General features: G+C 36.8%; 1 protein-coding gene across 3 annotated transcripts in view; it reads right to left on the minus strand.

The window, feature by feature from the left end:
- The window catches only part of FAM133A (family with sequence similarity 133 member A), a 73,120-nt gene that overhangs the window by 29,786 nt on the left and 25,334 nt on the right, over positions 1 to 18,000 (minus strand). Inside the window, exons 1-2 of one of the 3 annotated variants that reach the window (XM_081278320.1) lie at positions 15,221 to 15,276; positions 12,835 to 12,925 (exon numbers count right to left, since the gene is read on the minus strand). The exons of 1 other annotated variant lie outside the window; for it this stretch is intronic. The gene's annotated coding sequence lies outside the window, so the exon portion shown is untranslated. Of the gene's footprint in view, positions 1 to 12,834; positions 12,926 to 15,220; positions 15,348 to 18,000 lie in introns of those variants that run through there. One more of the 3 variants, XM_081278322.1, reaches the window with a different exon arrangement.

The raw sequence follows: 18,000 nt of genomic DNA on the forward strand, positions 1-18,000 counted from the left end.
TCCTAACCAAATTTACCTGTTACCCCACAATGTGTACAGAGATCAAATAGAAGAAATAAAAATACTCAGACAGAAAGGGATTAAAATGCAAATTATAGCCCCAAGAAAAATAAGCTAGCTAGGTAAAAATTTTACTCTTTTTAAGAATAAGCTTTGGAAGCCTCTAAACATTGAATCAGCCCCTGTCAACAGTTTATCACTGAGAAGGATAGCACTAAAATTGGTTGCCCCTGAAATATTGGACAGACAGCCATAAATGGGTCAGTTCAACAGCCAGTAGTGCTGAGGGCCATTGCCAAGTAGGAATGACGCATCGATATTTCCTTGCCAGCGTACCCCATGTTAAATGGACTTGCCTTGGAAATTTGCTGTGACCTTGCATGTGTGTTTGAGAAAGGTGACCCTGCTCAATGACCAGGGTGGATCCAGGTTTTAGGAAGTATCCGGGTTTAAGATAATTTGGTTTTAAGGTGTTCCCGGTTTAAGACAATAGGGGTTTTAGGGAAGTTGGAGGTTGAAGATTATTGCTGCCGGGATTAGGGTGTTCCTGCTGCTTGTTCCCGTTGAGTTCAAAAAGGATAATGGGAAAAGAGCCTCGTGGAGTAGGTGAATGGGGCGGAGGAAGTGTGGATTCTCCCAGAGCGTGTGTGGAGGCCGGTGTGAGTTCGGGAATAAAGATTGCTGTTTGAATCTACAAAGCTGTGGTGGCTCGTGATTCTGTGCCAAGCCGAGACATTGGCACAGTAGTTTGTCTCAATGAAAAGCTTGAAATGTGATAGGCCCATCCTCTACCTTAATTAAAAACCAGGCAATGCCTATATCACAAATTGACTTTTTTTAAAATTGGAAAAGTCTTAAATTATATATAATTATTAGAGCTAATTTTGCTACATTAAGTTATGATTAAGAATATTCATACAACTGTTTTTTATATACAAAGATTATTTTGACATAGATCCCTCAAAAATGTCATTGGTATCTCAATGTCATATAAAATTCTAAATTAGATCACTGTCTTAAACCATACTGTTGACTCGTTGTCACCAATGAATATTTGAGACACTAACCACCCATACTTATGTCAACACTAAGTTTGATAATAATAATAATAACAACAGTTTTTCATAGATTGGTAAAAAAAGATTATTCATTCTTCTATTTCATTCTTTGTTAATGGTAAAATACAAAATATCCTCTATAGGCTTATTTAACATGTGTGCTTCCTATTTTGGATAGATGTCTACATTTTTCTCATACCCCTAGTAAAGACCACCACTCCTAATTTAAAAACTCTGTCTCTAGCCTCATCCTAAATTAAGATAATTATTTAAGTTAATCTAAAGCTAATTTCAAAGTACAAATTTATATACAACTTTTTATATTTTCGGTTTTTTGGTAATTCTATTAAAGTCAAAATCAAGTCATATAATTAATAAAGACTAAGGTTCTATTTGCCATAGTCCCTTTAAATGACCTTTGTCAAGTTTTATGACCAGCTAAAGATAATATATCCTTTCTTATTTAAATATTTGTACAATTGTTTATTACTTAAAGCTGATGATATTATGACTTATACCAGCCTTTTATTCAATTTATTAAATAAAGGGGAAAAACAGTACCCTATATGCACATACTAGATCTTACAAATATTTAACAAATTTTCTTAAATTGTAATATTGAGAGTCTTACTGCTGCTATACATGATTCAATAAATTAAATCAGATTTCAAAGGAGAGTTGAAAGCTGTCGTCATGAAAATGACTGAAAAACCTGGCACAGGAAGGTAATTTCCAGCTGCAGAGTTTACAGCCATGCAGCTTCACAAGCTTGTCAGGTAAGTAAAAATTATGAAGAGACTTTTGTGGACCCATCTCTCAGGTCCACATTTTACGTGCATTGCAGTGAGGACTGGAAAGTCCACCCATATAACTAGATTAATTGTACTGACTGTAATGGTGAGTTATACCTATATGTTGATACTATAGTAAACAGGCTGTCTGGGAGTATCTTTTGAGAAAAGGACAGCAAGTGAGAAACCTAAGCCAGCCAATCACGCCGGTCCTTAGAAATTAAGACTATATATCTGGACAATTTTCAAAATAGAAAGATTGTTGAAATAGATTTTTCCTATACAGGGCAGTTATTTACATAAAATATCCACCAATGTATTATTGACCTAATCATTCTACAATAGAAATTGTCACCTTTCCTAAGAGGATGGAATGTGCAAATGACTTTCCAGTATAACATAAGGTGTATAGAAATAGTATATTTTAGACTGGTCTCCTAGGATTGACAAAAAACAATTAGTGAGGGTGCTGTCATGACCCCTGGAGGCTTTGTTAGTAACATCTTGACCTTCAGCGAAGGTGGCATCTAGAAAGATGTTTGGCATTTGATTGCATTCTCAGATTTTTTACATTTTACTGACAAGCCTTTACCGACTTTGTAGGCAGAAATTGTAAGGAAGGTTCTCATTATGGCCTGTGAGCGTGTGTTCAATCCCCTTACGTTTTAATTACTGGAGATGTGAAAGTTAAAAGATAAGATGATGAATATCTTGTAGCCTGTAATAAATGTAATTTAACTAATTGTATCACCAGATATAATAGAGGGAAGGGAACATTGATACTTCCCCAGCCCTCTTTTGTCTTATTGACAGCTAATATCTCAGTGCCATGGTATGCTGATGCTGGTTTTCAAGTCTTACAACAAATACATGCCCAGTTGAGTAGACCTAAGCGAGCTTTTGGACTTATAATACTTGGAGTGGCTGCTTTAGTTTCATTTATTGCTTCCATGGTCACAGCTTCGGTGGCCATATCTTATAATATTCAGCATGAAGATTTTCTTAATAATGTGGCTCAGAACACGTCTAAATGTTTATTATCTGTATTGCAGTGAGGACTGGAAATTCCACCCATGTAACTAGATTAATTGTACTGACTGTAAAAAGTCTAAAGCTCTTCATAATCAGATCAATATTGATGAAAGGATTGAAACTAAGCTAAATGCTTTAGAAGCTACTGTCATAAATATTGGTAATGAGCTTTCTGCTTTAAAGTTCAAGGAAAGACTCAAATGTCATGCTGATTATACATATGTGTGTGTTACTGCTGCCAAATACAATGCTTCCCAATGAGATTGGGAGAAGATTAAAAAAACTTTTATTGGGTATTTGGCAGAACAATAATAACAGCTTGGATCTTTTGGAGTTACATCACCATATACAAGATATACAAAAAAGTAAGATTGATTTTTTGGATCCTACCACTTTAGTTGATCATATACTTCGAGAGGTAAATGGTTTTAATCCTGGAAACATGCTAAAACATTCTGCATGGTATATTGTTGGACTGTTCTCTTTGCTATTAATCCTCTCTTGTATTGAAATCATAGGATGTTGTGCCTTCAGAACAAGAATTCGGAAACTCAAGATAGTGACTCATCACATACTTTTTCAAAGAAAGAAGGGGGAAGATATTGTGAGCTGCTCTGGAAATACCACCCTTAAGTCCTAAGCAAGAGATGCTAAAGAATTATTGTGCCCTTCAATAACTTGGGCTTTACCTCCACTTGGATAATGAGGCCTGGCTCCAGGAATAGGTGTTACCTGGTGGGGTTGAGTTGCACTCACCTGTTCCTTTGTAATCCTACTCCTTTGCTCTTTGGGGGATAGAATGTTCCATGGAACCTTTCCCTGTGTGTCCCCTATATAAGAATAAAGAATTCCAGTGGCTTTCTCTCTTTCCAGGGACCCCTAAGGTCACAGAGCCATCCCTGGATTTTGAAAAGGTACTTCTGTGTGTTTGTGTGCTTTCTTTGCCATTTTCTTAAGTTATTGGAATAATCAGATTTGTGAACCCAGCATAGGTTGCCATCTAGGATAGATGGTGACACTAAACATCTAAAATCAATTTAATTCATGAGCAGTATGCAAATGGAATATTACTTGTGACTCTCAAAGTAAGATAAAATTGTACCTTTCATTTATAATTTTATTTTCATTTTGATGTTAAATTAAAGTGATATATTTTATAGTTGAAGACCATGAGATAATCCTTGAGGCAATGCACAGTGTACCCAAACTGATTTACACTAAAAATTTGTCAACTTTTCTGTAGGATCTAGTTGTACAAAGATACGCTTGTCATCTCTTCTAAAAACATAAAAGATAAGGCCTGGGCATAGAAAACGAAGTACCAGGGGAGCTCCTATTTTCCTAAAGAACACAGTTCAAAACACATGTATTTATGCATGGATTATACAACCTTATTCAGTTTTACATTTATCAATGCCTCAATATTAGCTTCTGAAACCTGTCACCCATACATGAGTTTTTTTTACGTATTTTTGAAAATGGAGAACAGAAAATACGTGATGTGTACATATGATTATACTGGTATGAAAGAGTTAAAACCACCAGTTATTAATTAAAGCTAGGTAAACTTACAAGAATCACATGTCTTCTCATATTAGAAATGACTATGTATGTAAATTTAATTAAAATTCAAAGGCCAGCATATATAGACTTATTTTTTAGAATGATTAAAGTAGAGATTTCTACTGGAAATAATAGTAGGAAGTGATCTAAAGCATCATAACCTATGCAAGTTTGTATTAACATACTTTATTATGCTGGAATCAAAAGGGACTACATTTCCATGTCTGGCCTGGTTTAAAAAACTGAATGGCAAGATCACTCAGTATTCCTTAGTGGAGAAAAACAGCTCCCAATTCCAGGAAGAGCTCTAAGAAAGAGATGACCAAATGAAGGGAGAAAAGGATCTTAAGAAATTTCACTGCAGAGCTATATTAACTTCACTCATGCAGCCATCATCATTAGAGATCATTATCATTAAAGTTAAGGCCCAGTTGCCCCATTTACTTGCTGAGTGCTCTCAGGCAAAACATATAACCTTTCTGTGTCTCAGTTCTCATTTGTGAAAATCGAGTTGGTATAGGCTCATTTTCTTTTACAACCCCATTCCCTGCCCCCAAGTTCAAATAAAATGTTCTTTGGGAATGGTTTGAAATTTGTAAAAATCTATAAAAATGTAAAGAGTTGATATTCCTATGACTATTATCATTAATCAGATAATAAGACTTTATGCAGCACTTAACAATGAACAGGTACTGTTCCAAGTGGGTCTGTGTGTATTATCTCATTTAATTCTTAAAACCAGCATGAAGTACTAACTATTATTTCCCCTGTTTGACAAATAAAGAAACTCTATTTCAGAAAGGTTAAGTAATCTGTCCAAGGACAGATAGTAGGGGCTAAAGACAAGATTAGATCTCTAGCAACCTGACTTAAAGCCTATACTATTAAAGAATGTTAGAATAGGAAAAGTGGCTGTGTTATGGTCTGGATGTGAGGTATTCCCCAAAAGCTCATGTGTGAGACAATGCAACAAAGTTTAGAGAAGAAATTATTTGGTTATGAGAGCCTTAACCCAGTCAGTGCATTAATCCCTTGATGGAGATCAACTGAGTGGTAACTGAAGGTGGGTAGCGTGTATTGGGGGGAGGTGTGTATTGGGGGCATGGTTTGGGGGTCTATATTTTGTATCTGGTGGCTGGAGTCTTTGTGCTCTCTGATCATCATGTGAGCTGCTTCCCTCTGCCATACTCTTCCACTGTGTTATTCTGCTTCACTTTGAGTCCTGAGGAATTGAGCCACCTGTCTATGGACTGAGACCTCTGAAAGCATGGCCCCCAAATTAACTTTTCCTCAACAATTGTTTTTGTCAGATATTTTAGTCACAGCACCAAAAAAAATGGTTATTTGAAGCTATACACCTCATGTTCAGGTGACAGGTCAAATGCTCCCCGGAAACAGCATAAGAGAGTTGTTGGGGTAGGTCCCAAATGGTTATTTTTAGACTCTTTTGCTCAGGCTTCTGGTGGGCTATGTTACATTTTAGAGTGGAGCCAGGACTAGGAATCTGCTGTTATGGGACAGAAACACTCTGATTCAGCATATACTCAAGGTCATAAACATTAACTTGTGAGTATGCACCCAATGATGTAACCCGTTTTGTGTCTTCTTTGACATGCCTATCAAAAATACTCTAGGAAATAGGTGGGTAAATGGTACTGATGGGGGATAAAACAGAAGCTGGAGGCTAGACTAGAGGCTATTACTATTTCTTAATAAAGCATGTCTACTATTTTGTTTGCATTTTGTGTCTTCTTCAACCTGCCGGGTCCCTGTATCTGTTTCCTGGGTCAGAGCTCCCACATGACAGTTGGGGTACTCAAGCAGGATGTTTTGCAGATTTGGGATCTAGTGGATGGTTTCCCTATGAGCATAGAGAAGACTTCTGATTGCCCAGTGGTAAGCATGGACCCAGCAGAACAGACTATGAAATGAGCAGTGAAGCCCAGGCACTAGCCTGCAGTCAAGGACAATGACAGCAATGGAGGTACAGATGAGGCAGAGAAATGACTTGAGGAACTGTGTACATAGATGCTGGGTCCATGGAATAAATGCTTCTTACGGTTTTGAGAGCAAAAACTGATGCAGCTTTACCACAGACTGCCAAGATGAGGGAGTTAAAAGATAAGGAAGAGACTTTGAGAGCCAGAATATGGTCACTGGAGGAGTATCTCCAGACTTTGAAAATACCCACTCACCTCCCCATTAGTGCTGATGGAGTCCAAGGAGAACAAGGAAGATTAACACTTGCAAGCCTGTCCAGTGGTAATGCAGAAAGTGAAACAGTAGCAACTGATGGCTTTGATGGGCAACCACTGGCAGGGCCAGTCCAGGTAATCAAGTTCACCATGTTCCACTCGTAAAGCAGAGTTGGTGGACTTGGGAAAATAATTTGGACAGAGGCCAAGAGAGCCCTGGTTGCTTTGTTGTTATGCCTGTTAGATTTAGGGGTGCTGGTAGCTGACAGGAGTAGAACACTCGATGTGCTACATGTTATAGATCCTACACAATCTTATGACTTAAGTGTGCCAGCCAGCCAAGAAAGCCTGGTTGATCTGGAGGCTGGCAGGAGAGCCCAGAGTACTAGAAGCTGGCAGGAGCCAAGAGAGCCCAAGTGTGCTATAAGCCAGCAGGAGAAAGAGACTTCAGGGAGTGCTAATACTGTTATCTATATAAGGGAACCAGAAATAAGCCTATATCTCACAGGTAAGGGACCTATACTGTTCAGTGTTTGGTACACTGATGACTCCAGCTATGGACAACTGCTTGTGTGGATGGCAGTGGCAGTGCAGTCAGAAACATACACTGTTTGATTTGATACCAGTACAAGACAAAATAGCCACGGAGCTGAGCTGAATTGTAATAGCAAGTGAAGCATAAACCCATAGTAATATGTACTGACAGTTGTGCTGTGTATCATGGGCAAGTTCTGTGGCAAGAGCTTTGGGAGATAGGCCACCAGAAATAGATGAATATAGAGTATATTACTGCAACCTGACCAGTTCAGGGAATGATGAAGCAGATCCTTTAGCTAGGGTGCAGTGGTTAGAGCAGGTACCTCCTACCCTCTTGGCAGCTTGGTTGCTCTGCCACCTACAGTATGCAGATATGAAAACTAAGTGGAATGTAGTCAAACAGTGGGGTCTTCCTTTAACACGGGACGCCTTGATAGAGGCATCTATCAAGGCATGTGTGGTTTGTGCTCAGAAATGTCCACACCCCAAATACCTTGGAATCACAGATGGCCAGATAATGTGGGGATGCTTCCCTCTGATACAATGGCAGGTTGACTATATTAGCCCTTTATTAAAGTCAGAAAGAGCTATGTTTGTCTTGAAGGTAGTGGATATGGCTACAGGCTTGTTGTCTGTCTGGTCCAGTGGTCAAGCAAATCAGTGTGCTATGATTTGTGCCCTGACAGTGCTGATGTCCTTGTATGGATGTCCCATCACAACAGAAAGCAGCCAAGGAAATCATTTTGCAGTTCAGGATGAGAATCAATGTGCAACTGAGTTACAGAGTCAATGGAGGCTGCAGTCCTATATCACCCATAGGTTACACACATTGTAGATATGATGAGCTGCCTAAGCAAAAACTTAGGATTGCAGTGAACCCACCTTCCATGAATGAGCATCCCCAGCAAGGAGGAATAGCTCCTATGGAAGGTTAGCTGCATTGCACAGCAGCACCAATATGGGTCCAACTGACAACAAAGAATGTTGTACTTAAATCTGGGTTTTGGTAACAAGGGAATGTGCTTATTCCTACTTGATTGTATAGAAGGTGAACAGTGGATTGGACATGGCCCTGGACAATAAAGACTCTTCACCTTCGTTGGGTATCCCTGTTAGCCCCATGAAGAAAATGTGATCTCCTTGCAACTAGTAAATGGTCCCCTGGGTACTTGTGACCTGGTCAGGTCTCACAGATGGGACACAGATTTTAAAGGGCACATTTTTTATATCCCTTTGGCCAATTATAAGTTCCCTGGTGCTGGTGCACACCAAACCTGCTGAAGTTTTAGACCAACCTGTACAAGTGTGCTATAACTGCCAAGGGAAGCTGCCTCAGGCAGCTACTGAGCTTTCCAGGGACACAAAGCTAGTATGCATTTCCTGGATGGATGTGATTTACCTATACTAATATCTGTAACTGCTTTGTCCTTTCATCTAAAGGTGTGTCCTCATCAGCATCATTGTGAACTGGACACATACCTACACAAGAGGTGCTTGCTAGGTACACACTGAAATACCTGTGAGTTTTACTGGACAAATGAATCCAGTCTGTCCATGGACAATTGTACATGGCTAGAAAAGACTTTTATTGCCATCTCAATATAGGCTGAAATTGGCAATGGTTTTTAGTAATCATAAGTGATGGGGCTTGTCTTTTAGTTGTATGTCATTATAGTTTGTATTGTTGTTGTGGCCTGTGGATGCAGGGCTCTGCCCTACTTGCTAAGGGATCACAGATGCACAGAGTGTACAGTGAGGAATCCTAAAGGGATGCATTGTTGGGGCAGGCCCCAAATGGCTATAGTTAAGCTTCCTTGCTGAGGATTCTGTCAGTTTATGTTATGTTTTTAGTGTGTAACCAGGGCTAAAAGTCAGCTGTTATGGTTAGTCAAGGTCATAAACACTCTTGATTCAGCATATACTCAAGGTCATAAACATTAACTTGTGAGCATGCACCCAATAATGTAACCTGTTTTGTTCCTTCTTTGTTTAGCCTGTATATAAAAAGAGCCTATGAAAAAGACATGGGGCTAATAGGTGGCTAAATGGAACTGATCAGGGGCTAAAACTGAAGCTGGAGGGTAGAGGCTATTATTACCTCTGAATAAAGCATGTCTACCATCCTAATGCATCTTCTTCCCCTGCTGGGATGCCAAATCTATTTCCTGGGTCAGAGCCCCCATACAACAAGAGTTTAATGTTCATAAAATTTAAATTGTTTGATATGATCAGTTTCTATAAATTGGTACAATTTAAAGCAAGAATTCTGCTAATTTGTCAAATAAACCTGAATTTTCAGATCTATGTATCATAAATATCTGTTGTATGAAAGGAATAAAAATGAGAGTCCATCCTAATCTAGTGTTTTTCTGCACTGCCTTGAATCTAGATTCAACTAACATTTACAAAATGAGGATAGTTTTGGAAAATGGAAATATACAGAAAACTCAAAACTATTTATTATTTTCTACTCCATCATTAATTAACCTGCTTACCAGAGCTGTTAAAATGAACTGATTCACCAGGCACGGTGGTGTACACCTGTAACCCAGTGGCTCAGGAGGCTGAGGCAGGAGGATTGTGAGTTCAAAGGCAGCCTCAGCAAAAACAAGGCGCTAAGCAACTCAATGAGACACTGTCTCTAAATAAAATACAAAATAGGGCTGGGGATATGGCTCAGTGGTCCAGTATCCGTGAGTTCAATCCTCAGTACTCCCACCCCCAAAATGAAGTGATTCAAATTTTCCCTTCTCTCTTCATACCCAGAAGAAAAGGGATGCTTAAAGAACAGAGTTATTATAATGAGCAAAAAGAAACTGGAAACTATCCAAATCACCCTGAATAATCTATAAGCTCTACTAAAAATATCTTCTGCTTATACTATAGATTATTTACTGCTCATCTTTGTTCCTTCACACAGTTGTATATGTTTCTGTCATTTATATATGTAGATTATTATTTCTATTTTTTTGCCTCATTAGATTGCAGATCCCTAAACATGTAAAAGGTTAAAATTCTGGTTTTTGCCAGAATACTATGCTGTGTCCATGGTTTTGACAGATATACTGAGTCAGAGAATTTGCCAACTTGACAACATCATGTTATATAGACCTAGTTTATCAATTATTTTTGTTTGTTTACTATATCATTGCCAGCAGCAGGTGTCATGCAATAATCAGGAACATTCACCTAGACTAATCTGAACCTTTTTCTCCCAACAACTAACACTAAACTAACCTCCACATTCAGTTGCCTAAATCAGGAATCTGATTTTTTTTAATATAGCCTAGACTCAGCAACTCTAGTTAACTTCTTTTCCTCTATGGGAAAAGGTGATTTTAATCTCTAATCCCTGAACAGCCCTAAATGTGAGCATACAGATTATTTATGCAATTCCTTAAGTGTTCTGATAAGCAATTTCTTAAGTCCTAGCAAAAACCTTATAATCTATTTGGTGCTACCAATTCCAATGTTTCCATGTAAAATTCCTTATCATGGCAAAAGTACATAATACAAAACTTATTTATTCATGTACTGGACAAACATAGAGATCCTACTTGTTGAGATCCTATTCATTGAGATACTACTCTGAGCCAGACACTGGCCCTAAACAAGACAAGCAAAGCCCATCACTTTATGGGTTTAAATTTTAGAAGAATAAGTTTGCCACACACATAAGATAGAGCACTAATCTCCAAGATATATAAAGAACTCAAAAAATTTAACACCAAAAAAGAAATAACCCAATCAATAAATGGGCCCAGAAGCTGAACAGACACTTCTCAGAAGATATACAAATGATCATCAAATATATGAAAAAATGTTCAACATCTCTAGTAATTAGAGAAATGCAAATCAAAACTAAGATTTCATCTCACTCTAGTCAGAACGGCAGTTATCAAGAATACAAACAACAATAAGTGTTGACGAGGATGTGGGGGGAAAAGCACACTCATTCATTGCTGGTGGGACTGAAATTTGGTAAAACCAATCTGGAAACAGTATGAAGATTCCTTAGAAAACTTGGAATGAAATCATCATTTGACCCAGCTTGCCCACTCCTTAAAAATAGCATACTACAATGACATAGTCACTTCAGTGTTTATAGCAGCAGCACAATTAACAATTGCTAAACTGTGGAACCAACATAGATGCTCTTCAATAGATGAATGGATAAAGAAACTATGGCGCATATATACACAATGGAATATTACTCAGCATTAAAAGAGAATAAAATTATGGCATTTGCAGGTAAATGGGTGGAGTTGGAGAATATCATACTAAACAAAATAAGCCAATCCCCCCAAAACAGGGGCCAAATGTTTTCTCTGATAAGTGGATGCTAATCCATAATGTGGGGGGCATGGGATGAATGGAGGAAATTTTATGGGGCAAAGGTAGGGGGAGGGGGCAAAAAGATAGAAAAGATAGTAGAATGAGACAGACATCATTACCCTAGCTAGGTACATGTATGATTTCACGAATGGTGTGATTCTGCTTCATGTACAACCAGAGATGTGAAAAATTCTGTCCCATTTGTGTATAATGAATCAAAGAGCTTTCTACTGTCATGTATAACTGATTAGAACAAAATAAAAGAATTTTCTCAACTACTAAAAACTGAATAAAATTAGAACATCACAAAATAATTGATTACAAAGATACAACTCTACTTGGCCTAAAGTCATACCTATAGCACTATAAATATTTGTCATGCAATTCACTTTTCCATTCTGTTTGCTGTTTTAATTTTTACCTTTCTGTTTCGCCTGGTTCATTTTTGGTGTGCCCAACATATAAAGTCAATGATTTCTGTGTTCATGGCACAAAAACCAAAGACCTTAATTGAATCTACAGGGTGCAACCTAAATAATTTGGTCACTGTTTACCTTTTCCACCTTTCCTTTTTCCACACTCACCTGTACTTCAAACTCAATGACCTTCTTTTGATATCTCTCATATATCATATTATTTCCACCTAGGGCTTTGGCCATGTACTATTTCCTTCCCTAAGCACAATCTGAAAGTCATTCATTTATAAAAGCCTTTTCTTTAACTTTATTTTTGTTTATTTATTTTTTATATGGTGCTGAGGATTGGCATCATATGAGCGGGGCAAGTGCTCTACAGTGAGCCACAACCCCAGTGAAAAGCCTTTTTTGATGTCTTTGAAAAAGTCAGGATTGATAATTATACTCTGAGAGGGCCCTGTGCTTTATTTACTACTCATCATATTAAAATTATTTAATTTTTGTGTATCCATTTAATACCATTTTCCCCTATTAGATTATCGGTTATATAAGGGAAAAATCCATGTTCATTTTGCTCATTATGGAAGCTCTCAAAAATTGACAGACTAATATGTTATTAATTAAAAAACACAGAAACCATCTCCCAACCCAATTTCTTCTATTGATGTATTTATCTGCTTCCCTTTTTAGCAAAGCTTCAGGAAAGATCTGTTTGTACAGAGTTTTTGATTTCTTTCCTTGTCTCTCTTTAGCTAATACCAATGGGGCTTTCATCTCAACCATTCCACTGGAATTTATTTTATCTAATGGCTTCCACATCCACTAAATATAAGGATCAACTCATTATCTTAACTTGATAATCAGTATCATCTGACAGAATGAATCACTCCCTCCTTGAGCCACTCACCTCAATAGGATTCCAGGATAACACACACTCTTGGTTTTCCTCTCACCTTTCCAAAGGTGTTTCCTTCCAGATTCCTTTTCAGGTGCTACCACTTTGACCAGAGATAAATAAGAAATGCAATAATGTTTTCTAAAGCTTTGTAATAACTTGGCAGTAAATTTTAGATATAGAATTAACACTAAAACTAGAAACAACAAAAACTGTAGCCAAATTTGAGGAAGAGTATTGACCAAGAAAAAAGTTTTTTTTTTTTTTTTTTTTTTTTAATTCAGGCAAACAAATCACCCCCTTATAAGGTGGGTGAGAACTTTCTATGTTAGGTATTTATTCAATTGTAAATATTTACTATAAATAATTACAGACTGCTTCCTGCTCTCACTTTTTCTACCTATAATTGTTCACCTAATCTATTCTTTGCTCATTGCCTATTGAAACCCCCTCCACAGTCAATCAAATGATTGCTCTAAAATCCAGCCTCTTTAAACAAAAATTTTCCCCAACTTCTACACACCTATTTTGTATTTCTATAATGCTTTCAAATGAACAAAGTAAATTAACAAGAATGATACCATAGCTATACTTATTTGTTGCAGTAGTGGGAATTGAGCCAAGGAGGCAATCTACTGCTGAGCTACAACCTCATCCCTTTTTATTTTCAGTCCTTTGCTAAATTGCCCAGATAGCCCTCAAACTTGTCATCCTCCTGCCTCATCCTTCCATGTTGCTGAGATTATAGGCATGCCACCACGCCTGGACCAATAGTGATATACTTTTTTTAAAATTATTTTATTGTTGGTTGTTCAAAACATTACATAGTTCTTAATATACCATATTTCATACTTTTTACAAAATAATTTTGCAAGCTGGGTGTGGTGGTGCACACCTGTAGTCAGCAGCTCTGGAGCCTGAGAAGGAGGATCCTTAGTTCAAAGCCAGCCTTAGCAATTTAGGGAGACCCTGTCTCTTAAAAAAGGGGGGGATATGGCTCAATGGTTAAGTACCCCTGTATTTAATACCTGGTACTACTACTATGACTACTACTAATTTTCCCTACCATAAACATATTATTGTGTCCAAAATTCTGATGGCAAACACAGACTAACTTAGAACTTCCTGATAACAATTACAGCTATTACTCTAAGGTTAGAACTCAAAGTATAGTCACAGGACCCATTGAGGTCTCCAAGAGTCTTTTTTGATGTCTGCAGGGTTCTTTTATTTTCTATATTATATTCATGAGGTCTGATTTTCTTCACACACTTCATTTAAAACATCACATTATAAGCCTATGTGCAGAAGTCAGGTATTAAGGAAATTTAAGAATATAAAATAATATTCTCACTAGTTTCAATTTGTAAGCTGTAGTTTTTTAAATACAATTTTATCTACTTAACATTCAATGGGGGGCTAGGGATGTGGCTCAAGCGGTAATGCGCTCACCTGGCATGCATGGGGCGCTGGGTTCGATCCTCAGCACCACATAAAAATAAAATAAAGTATCCACCGAAAACTAAAAAATATTTCTTAAAAAAATGCAATGGGTTTATTCTTGATATTTTCAAATTCATTAATACATATTTTAAACATTTCTCAGTTGAGCTGGGCATGGTGCATGCCTGTAATCCCAGCTCTACTGGAGGCTGAATCAGGAGGATTATAAATTCTAGACCAGTTGCAGCAATTTAAGGAAACCTTCAGCAATTTAGCAAGACCCTGCCTCAAAGCTAAAAAAAAAAAAAAAAAAGAAAAAAGAAAAAAAGGATTGGGGACTTAGCTCAGAGGCAAAACTCTCTTAGGTTCAATCCCCAGTACCAAATAATGATAATAATGATGATGATGATGGTAAACATCAGTTTTAGTTTTTAATACCATAAATATCAGTAGGTATTATATATCAGATATTATTTAGCACATTAGCAAATGCTATTTACAATCCTTAGTAATTTGTAATAGTGTGAAGGAATCCTAAGATCCTAAAGATTGTGAACCAGTGTTCTGGAAAAAAAAGATGTTTCTTAAATAATGTCCACTGACCACCTGCACCAGAGTCATCTAGGATACTTTTTAAAAATATAAATTTTGGATTCCATAAAAGTCTACTAAGTCATAATTTCTGGGAGAAAGGTCATGAATTTACATTTTCAACTTGGCCCTCAGGTGATTCTTAGGCACACTAGTTAACAAAATCAAGTAAATAGAGTCTCATGGATTCAAAACCTAGCTCTGTGGCACACTGTTTCTAACCTAATCTATATGACTCTTAGCCAATTCCCTGCTTTTATTTCCCACTCCCCCATCTCCTTAGCCATCTTCCAAATGCATATCCTCAATAAAATAGTTGCTCATTTCCTAAGGAAGTTCAAATATGTCTGTTTATACCACTTACATTTTAGAGACAGCAATCTGAATCTTGGAAAAAGGGCACTTAAAGTTATACTTCCACTGTAGTCCCAGCTCCCTCTTCCAGAAGCTAAGACAGGAGGATTATTTAAACTCAGGAGTTCCAGGCCTGCCTGTAAAACACAGTGAAACCTCATCTCAGAAAAATAAATTAAAAAGAAAATAAAGTTGCATTTCCATAGGAAGTACACTGCTTTTATTTAGACCATTTCATTCTCAGTGGCAGTGAGGTGGTAATAGCATTAGGAAGTCTATTCTCAGAGCAGAGGGCAGGGTAGGGGCTCAAGGGGATAATGTCTCCCGGGCTACTCTTGTCATCACCACTTACCTATTCACTTTTGCTCATGAACAGAGAGGACCTCCTCAGAAGAGTTTATTTTCTGTTTTTCACCCAGGAAGCACATAGCACGGCGAAGCCGGCAACCATTTTGTCTTCCCTCACCCCTAGGCCTGTCTACTTTCTCACTGCCCCCTTAAGATCTGAATACTCAGTCCTGACCAATCATACACCTGAAACTGATTATGGTGTTGTCAATACTGTCAATTAACAGAAACCTGAAAGAAACCAATGAAATTTTGCCAAGCAGTGAACCGAAACCTTTGAGAATCATAAAGTTATTTTAAATTAGCAAAGTTCTCTGTAGAACAGTGCTGCTTAAGATTTATCAGGGTCAGACTCATATCCTCTTTTTTAAAAATGTCGTTTCTGGTGCTCCATTCCACATCAAGTGTATCAGAATCTCTAGGAGTAGGATCTAGTGGAGTAGGATCTAGTAATTTGTAATTTAAAAGAATTTCCAGACTAGGGGTTTAGGTTTAGGGCTAGAGCAGTTGCCTAGCAAGCCCAAGGGCATGGGCTGGATTCCCTAGCATCCAAAAAAAAAAAAAAAAAAAACAGGGAGGGGATTCTCAGGTAATTATGTCATAAACTAAAGTCTAAACCATTACCATAGAGAAAATTTCATCAAGAAACAATAAACAGGGGTTGTGCTTATGGCTCAATCTTAGAGTATTTGCCTAGTAAGTCACTGGGTACAATCCTCAGCACCACAGAAAAATAAATAAAATAAAGATATTGTGTCCATCTACAACTAAAACATTATTTTTAAAAAAGAAACAATAAATAGGAAACATTCCCATATTCTCTGTCATTATCTAGTTATTTTATTCAAGGCAAATGATGGATGATGTTACCTACATAATCTTCCATTTAGACTTATATTTGGTTCTTTCCATGGAGACACTATGTGTTATTCTATCAGTTTGCCAATAGTATCAGGATCCATGAAGCTAATTTATAGTACATTAAGTCACAAGATATAGAAGTATAAATCAGAATGTCCATTCTTTAGCTTATAATGAGATATATGGTAAAGACAGGGATGCTAGGTTTGAGAACCAGAAAGTTCTGTGTCTATTAGAGGCAACACATACAAAAAATTTTTATAATCAGAGATTTCCTTGTTGAACCTGAAATTATTAAATGGGAATTCAGTAGCTATTCTTAGTGATTTCTGCCTCAAGATTCAATTTGATTTACTTACCTATCCCTACCATTGGGATGAGGATTGGGGAATTCCAGTTTGCTAACCCAAGCACTTTCTTTCCTAGACAATGCTGGAAACACACAACTAGCATTCTGACTTTCCCCTATATAGCAAATTTCTATCTAGTAATCCAATCTCTCAATTAGATTTTACCTTTCAAATTTATAATCATGGTATATATATGCCTCCTTTAGAATCAAATAAAATTGTATTTCCATATCAAATTATCTACTCAAAAGCAGAACCCTGGGTTAATTTTGCAGGCAGTTTTTCTCACTGGGGATTTTAATTTTTCCTAATTCACCTAATTTATGTCTCAATCATATTAGTTTTACAAAACACACAGAATTTCTAAAATAAAAGTAGTAAATTTTAAGTTCTTAAGAACATTCACTATAATATCTGTACCTAATCATGGTAAAAGTGTATGGGCAGAGATTTTACATTGTAAATGTTACAGTAACTGTAGAATAATTTCAAACTGTTTCACTGTGTTCAAAGATATTTTGAATGAATTTATAATGAATAAAAAATATACAATATATTTTGCAAAAGATGTTCAATTATATTGCCATATTCATCTTTTTGCATCTCTACAGTAGTTTCTTTTGATCTTTCCCTAACCTTCTAAACATATTAAGATAATTTCTGTTCTGCTAACCCAATGGTTTGTTTATTCTCTAGTTCCGTTTTTTCCTTTCCTTTTTAAAGAAAATAACTCCCTGTTTTTTGAAAGACTTAATACATAGGAAGTGTTTATTATACTAGATACAATCACCATTTGAATTGGATAAAGATTATATTTATGGTCCATTTATCTAGATAATTTATTGCTCAATCTTTGTCCAAGATTTTTAGATTATGAAAATGCTTCAAAAGGAAAACCTGAAGGAAGCAAATACTTATTGTTACTAATGCTTAAAATACATTAAACACTAGTTGTAAAAATTAACAAAAGTAAATTAATACTAAAATGCATGGATATGTGTTGCACTGAGGAGGGCTTTGGACTTCAAAAAGGGTTCTAGTGCTGCATCTCACCTATACTTCTTGTATTACTATAAGCTAGTCTTTATATTAATAAAATAAATTGGCTCTATTTTAAAATAAGTCCAGTATTAACATTAATATAATACGAAAGTTGGCTCTAATTTGTAGGTTTTTGTGAAAACCAAATGTGGTACTATACATAACCATACTTCAGAATGATAAATGTGTT

This window comes from Spermophilus citellus (genome assembly GCF_964194105.1).
Source record: "Spermophilus citellus genome assembly, chromosome: X".
In the NCBI taxonomy this organism is placed as follows: Eukaryota; Metazoa; Chordata; class Mammalia; order Rodentia; family Sciuridae; genus Spermophilus; species Spermophilus citellus.